Raw genomic sequence first — 7070 nt, 5'->3', positions numbered from 1 at the left:
TTTCTACTTTTAGCTACAGATTCTTGGGGAAGCCACTACTAGAACATTACAGTCTTCATATTATCGAGATATTTAATGATGCATTATTTATGTATGATATCAAAATTATACATGATATCGATTAATATATAGGGTGTTTTATGGGGTTTTAAAATGACAATTAAATATAAATATAACAAAATGTGAAATTTGCAACTAGGATAATGCATCTTTCATACACACCCGTTGGTGATAACATCATTCGTTATTTTGTGTTTTTTTTAACACATATAGTGTAAACACACATACGTACGATAACATTTCAAAGACATGTGACTGGCTGCTCCTAAGTGATGACCCATTTACCAATGTCATACCATCCAATGAAAGAAAAGCATTGTCGAATCGATCACTCTGTGACGTACACGTTAACTGAAATTGACTTGTCTGTGACGCACAAATTAATTATACGCGCAAGGGCCGTACATAGGTTTTTATTTGGAAAAGGCGTTTAAATTTATTTTAAAACTGTTTTCTGAATATATGTAAGAAATAGAATACTACATTCCGTTAGATATCATTTATCTTACAACTCGTTGTTTAAAAACGTATCCTGCTTTCGCTTTCGCTCGTTGGATACGTTTTTAAACAACTCGTTGTAAAGTAAAGTGTATCTAATGGCCACTCTTGTAGCATTCTCTATTTAATTATAGTGTTTTTAAAAATATGTTGTCAAATAGTTTCCTCTATTTTCAACAGGGAGATTTTTGTAAGAAAATATAATGGGAATTTAAGCCCAAAGGGCATAAATACGAAGCACATTTTCCATTTTAAGCCCAATAGCTTATTTTGCGTCAAAGCGTTTTTCAACCCATGAACTTAAATATTAAAATTTCCGGTAGTCATTACCCATCCATCTACCCATCCATCTCTTCCTCCATCCCTCCATTAATCCAACCATTAATTAATTAATTCGTATTCATTCATCCATTAATGAATGAATGAATAAATTAATTCTTTCATTCAGTATTATTGTTTTGTTTCCAGATGACTCTACAAAAGGTCCTCATCATTTTCTTTGTGTTGTTGGCAGTAGTCCAGATTCATGGTAACTATTAACATTCATCCTAGGGGGTCTCACGGAAATGGGGAGGAGCTATTAATGTTCACCTTTTGGACAAACGGAAATGATGAGGGGTATTAATATTCACCCAAGGGTCATATGTAAGTGGGGAATGGTTATTGGTGTTCACATAGGAGTCGTACGAAAGTAGGGGGAGGGGTATTAATTTTCACCCAAGGGTCATACCAAATTGGGGAAGGGTTATTGATATTCACACAGAGGTAGTGCGAAAGTGAGGTCTGAGGACGAGATGAGCTCACTTGTCAAACACACATGACATCTTCACTGGTTGGACTGTTACTCAGGAGTACATACCACCGTGACTGTAAACACATCCCTTGAACTCAGTATTGTGCAAATTATATCTTTAACGTCGTACTTTGTCAAGTCAATCTTTTTAATGGCATTCTTCCTTCAGGCGAATTAAGGATGTCAATTACAAACAAAAAAACAATTTACCCCCACAAGCTAAAACGGGATGTAGAAAAATATATAAATTATTATGTTAGACAACAGCCATTCCAATGTCTCAGTTAAAATATAAAAATAAAGGTTTTTATTATTCACCAGCAGAATGTAATATATTTTACAATATACCTGTTAAATGCGTTTCTATATACAATACATTATATTAATTCAAATAAATATAATTTTTGTAATCGTATACCAGATACCACTGAACATTTATTTTATGATTGTTGTTATGTTAAAGAATTTTGGATATGCAATACTATAGGAGAGTGCACAATTATAAACATATTGCCATTTTGGGTTTGCTTAAGAAAACAAATACATATGTAATAAATTGGTTAATTATTAACATAAAATATCACATTTATACCATGAAAATACAAACTCTTTGTATTAAAAAATATAATTTAAAAAAAGTTGGAAACTGCAAAATGTATCTTATTTAAAAATGATAATCATGAAGATTTTAAGAAAAAATGGGAGCAGTGGTATAACTTATTTCAGATTCCGTACATAACACTTTTCTGTTTCCTTTTTCTTTCATTTATGACCCGTTAGTAATAATAATAATAAAAAATAAATAACAAAACAAAACAAAACAAAACAAAACACAACAGCAACAACAATATACATAAGGTGTGTTGATTATATCTATTCGTGTGTATATATTTTGCCATTTATAATTAGTATGTATATAAAAATATGTATACCATATGTAATATAAAAAAATTAATATTGTGAGACAGTGAGCTCAGGGCATCTCAAGCCTGACACTGCCATTCTATATTCTGGGGACAATAAAATATAAAACAATTTTTTTTAATAAGGATGTTTCTTTTAGAACTATTTGGGAGAACGCCGTGTAAGATTAATGTTGTTACGCGGCAGTAGTCAACTTGTTGAAGATCTGATTGGCAGCTCCATGGTGGCCACCTAATCAACACAAATAATACGTATTACTATTGATGACACGCATAAATTATCTTAGCTGGAACCGTAAATGTTAGATATCTTAAAACGATTTTTCAATTTTCCAATATTTGCTTTATGGTGAGTGACTGTCTTGCTATAATCGAAACATGACAGCGATTAATGGGTGCATTCCATCGTGATGTTTTAAAAACTACCTTGGACTTAACAATACTTGCAATAACAATAACACCTGTAAATTGGTTGCAGCGTTTTAAGTGTAGTTCAGTATATGATGCTGTTGGAAGGAAGGAAGGAAATGGTTTATTTAACAACGCACTCAACACATTTTATTTACCGTTACATGGCGTCGGATACATGGTTAAGGACCACACAGATTTTGAAGGAGGAAACCCGCTGCCGCCACTTCATGGGCTACTCTTTTCGATTAGCAGCAAGGGATCTTTTATATGCACCATCCCACAGACAGGATATGATGCTGCTGGAAGTCATGATGATAAAGATATTGTTTTTGATAATTGATTATTATTCTTACAGAAATGAATTATTTTCAATTTCAGGCACCACACTCAAGGTATCTGAATCATGCAAAGATGCACCTGATTCCTGCCCTGTCAATTCCAAATGTGAAACGGTTGGATGTTTGGACAAACTGTGCGTCTGTCAAAACGAAACCGTCCCTAGTACGGACACAACCGAATGCCTTAGAGGTATGCCGCCAATTGTATTGTCCTGTCAAGTCTTTGGATATTATAGATAGCTGTTTATGGGTGGCGGTTTTCTTCGACCATCGTGCATTGTTGGACCTCATTTTTCACAAAACGCATTTTTTGACACATTTGAAAAATAAGGCTGTATTTGTTAAACATGTGAAGAATCCGGCCGCATTTTTCACAAAATTCGAACGCATTTTTAACATTTTCGTAAAATATGCGTTCACTATCTTTTTTTACCATGTACCATGAAAACGCACTTTTCACTTGGCATAAAATATCCTAAAAAGATGACAAAATGTAGCAAAAACACATTTTTTTCACATTAATCTCAATTAAAGATATATTATCGCACCTTCACCACGGCAATATTCGTGTTTATGTCCAATTAAGGTTGAAGAACGCTATAAAAGATCTCTCAGCAATCTGTTTTTTTTTTGTCATGAGCAGTGGTTAATTATTAGTGATAAATGGAAATGTTAGAGATTTGAGGTTATAGCGGCTTTACACCCTCCCGCTGAGCCTTGAAAACTCACTATGGGTGGGAGCTAGTACTAGGCTTTGAAACCTGTATCTTATAGCCTTGAGTCTGATGACTTAGACACTGCGTCATCGAGGTAGGTAACAAGAAGAAGAGGAAGAAGAAGATGATGACGATAACGATGATGATGACGACGACGACGATGACGATGATGATGATGATGATGAAGATAATGAAGAAGTATTGTCACATTTTATTTACGGTTTTATTGGCGTTACACACATTGTTAAGGACAACAAAGATTATAAGAGAGGAAACCAGCTTCAGCTACTCCATGGGCTACTCCTAGAAATAAAGCAACAAGGGATCTTTTATACGCACTTTTCCATAGACAGTACAGTACATACCACGGCCTTTGGTATACCAGTTGCGGGGAACTGTTTGGGATGGGAAAACCCAATGGACCCACACAGGTGGTTCGGTAATACAACTCAAGCTCCCCAGGCGAGCTCTCAACCATTTGAGGTAAAGCCCCCCCCCCCCTCCTCCTCCTCCGACGAAGAAGAAGAAGAAGACGAAGACGAAGACGAAGACGAAGAAGAAGAAGAAGAAGAAGAAATAGAAATATTTCATTTGACTATGCACACAACTCATTTATTTACTGTTTTATTAGAAGGAAGGAAATGTTTTATTTAACAACGCACTCAACACATTTTATTTATGGTTATATGGCGTCGGACATATGGTTAAGGACCACACAGATATTGAGAGAGGAAACCCGCTGTCGCCACTTCATGAGCTACTCTTTTCGATTATCAGCTAGGGATCTTTTATATGCGTCATCCCACAGAAAGGAGAGTACATACCACGCCCTTTGTTACACCAGATGTGGAGCACTGGCTGGAATGAGAAATAGCCCAATGGGTCCACCGACGGGGATCGATCCTAGACCGACCGCTCATCAAGCGAACGCTTTACCACTGGGCTAGGTCCCGCCCCAGTATGGGGAAAGATAACACACGGAAGTCTTGCTAGTATAGGGCTGAAACTCAGGGTAGACGCGTTTAAAGGGACTGTCCTGAGTTTGTTGCCAATTGTAAAATATTACCAACTAACAGACGTTTTTGTAATTACAATTGCATATATAGACATACGGGCCCGAATTAAAGTTACAGTCTCTGGTTACCATATTATAACATCATGTACAAATATGAAATACAAGCTCAAATGCACTTTAAAAAAACTCGTGTGTGTGTTCGCTATGAACGGAGGTCGTCAAAAGTATACGCTTGATTCGTCGCCTGTGCCGCCATACTCAGCAAAGCACAAACGACAGCCTGTTGCCAGTTTCAGTTAACACGTGCGTTTGCCGATTTCAAATTGTAGGGTTCGTCTCTGTCACGGGGATTCTAACAACAATAATAACAACCCAGAACTGATCACTTAATTAGTTAATCTCTAGGTGTCTAGTTTACACAATATGCGAATCACTCCACCGTGACACAACACCCACACGTGTGATAATGGAGAAACGCTTCCAGGGGAACTTAATTAATAAAGGAATTACAGCTCTATTCCTAACTGGTTAATTTTTAATTAACCCTAACTACTCATTCAGTAACCTTGTAACACAGAATTAATACTGGTACCTATCACAATAAAGACAATAACCTACAGTTTACCTAGGTCTTCTAGGATGACTGGCTAAGCTTTATATTACCAAATACTCATATAATGTTAGAACAAAAAGTCTACGATTTACTTCGTCAGATGACCGAAGACACTGTCTAAAGAATATTGGTATAATACAGTATTAAAATATTTAAAGTCACATCAATCACATCAAGGTTATACAACAGAGCAGAAATAATATATTTACCAAAGTCCGGACGGACAACGTTCCCCCGGGATACCTTCCTATGGTTCTCCTCGATATCTAAAAAAAACTAGCTATTTGTTATAAAAAATCAGAATATCGCCTGGGGGTACAACGCGGCACCGAATCTTATCATGTGAGTTTCCACCACGTCCACGCCGGCATATTTTTCTATGATCGCCAGACTTAATGACGCCGATCGTCACCAAATCACGGTTGTAAAAACCGCACTCGCGGAGGTATTACGTAACAACTGGCCACATGGCCTCCGCACCTGGCTGGGTGTGTATTAGAAAGTACAGCTCGACGACCGTCGCGCAGAAGTATTACGTAACAAGTTGTCCACCTGGGCTAAGTGCAATTGAACTGCGTACGGCCCTCTAACACAATTAATATCGCCACAGGCGAAAACAAAATTAAGCGCATGTTCCGTCACATCTCAAAAAATTAAAAGAGAAATCTTGCGCTATACGAAGAACGTTCGGTTGAGGATACGGTACTAGAGTTTTTCGTTAAAACCGGTTTGATCTTGACAACGTATTATCGACAATCGTTCCTTCCTTTTTCAGAATTAATATTTTATAAAAGGTTAGTAGAACTTTCAAAGTTTAGTTTATATACTAGTAACACATTAATCATGTATATATTTTTAAAATAAAATATACTAAAGTAGACAATGAACGTTTTCACTTCTTAATTTTACGTGTTTAAATCGACAAATTCAAATAAATATTCTTTCGTTTGGAAAGGGTAAAGTTAGGTGGGGGAGGGGGGTGTTTAACGACTTCAAAGTTAGAGCATATTGATTTAATAATCATCCGACGCCATACAACCGTAAATAAAATGTGTTGAGTGCGTCGTTAAATAAAACATATCCTATCCTTCCTTCCATCTGCTGTTGGATGTCTAACATTTGGTAATTTTGACATATAATCTTAGAGAGGAATCGGGTGCATGTGCAGGGGGAGGGTATTGGAGGTCGAAACCCTTACTTGCCCAAGCTTTCTGGGAAAGCATGGCCCCATATATACTTCGCTCAACACAATCTATAACCCCAAACCCGCTGAAATCCCTGCACACGCGCCTTGGAAACCCGCGACATTTGTTTTTTTTTAGCAAGGGATCGTTTATATGTACCATCCCAGAGACAGGATATCACATACCATGGTATTTTATATACCCGCCGATGGGGATCGATCCTAGACTGACCGCGCATTTCCAAAACCCCCACCTTTTTAGGTGTAAGTAATGAATAAAAATAACATATAGTCTTGAAAAATATTACGTAACTCGAACACAGTACCCTCTTCCTCTATGGATATAAATATATTTTGGAGATATGAGACGATCCCTCAATCAAGACAGTTAAATCTGTTAAAAAATTGCGAAATTTCACGTAATCTCTTGTTGAGGAATTCCACACTTGTGATAAGCCATTTGAAAACCGAGATCGGTAGGAACCCGTCAAAGTGTCCCACTTTCGAAATACTGGCTTTG

The sequence above is a fragment of the Gigantopelta aegis genome, chromosome 9 (assembly GCF_016097555.1).
Source record: "Gigantopelta aegis isolate Gae_Host chromosome 9, Gae_host_genome, whole genome shotgun sequence".
Lineage (NCBI taxonomy): Eukaryota > Metazoa > Mollusca > Gastropoda > Neomphalida > Peltospiridae > Gigantopelta > Gigantopelta aegis.
Note: the sequence above shows the minus strand (reverse complement) of the source record.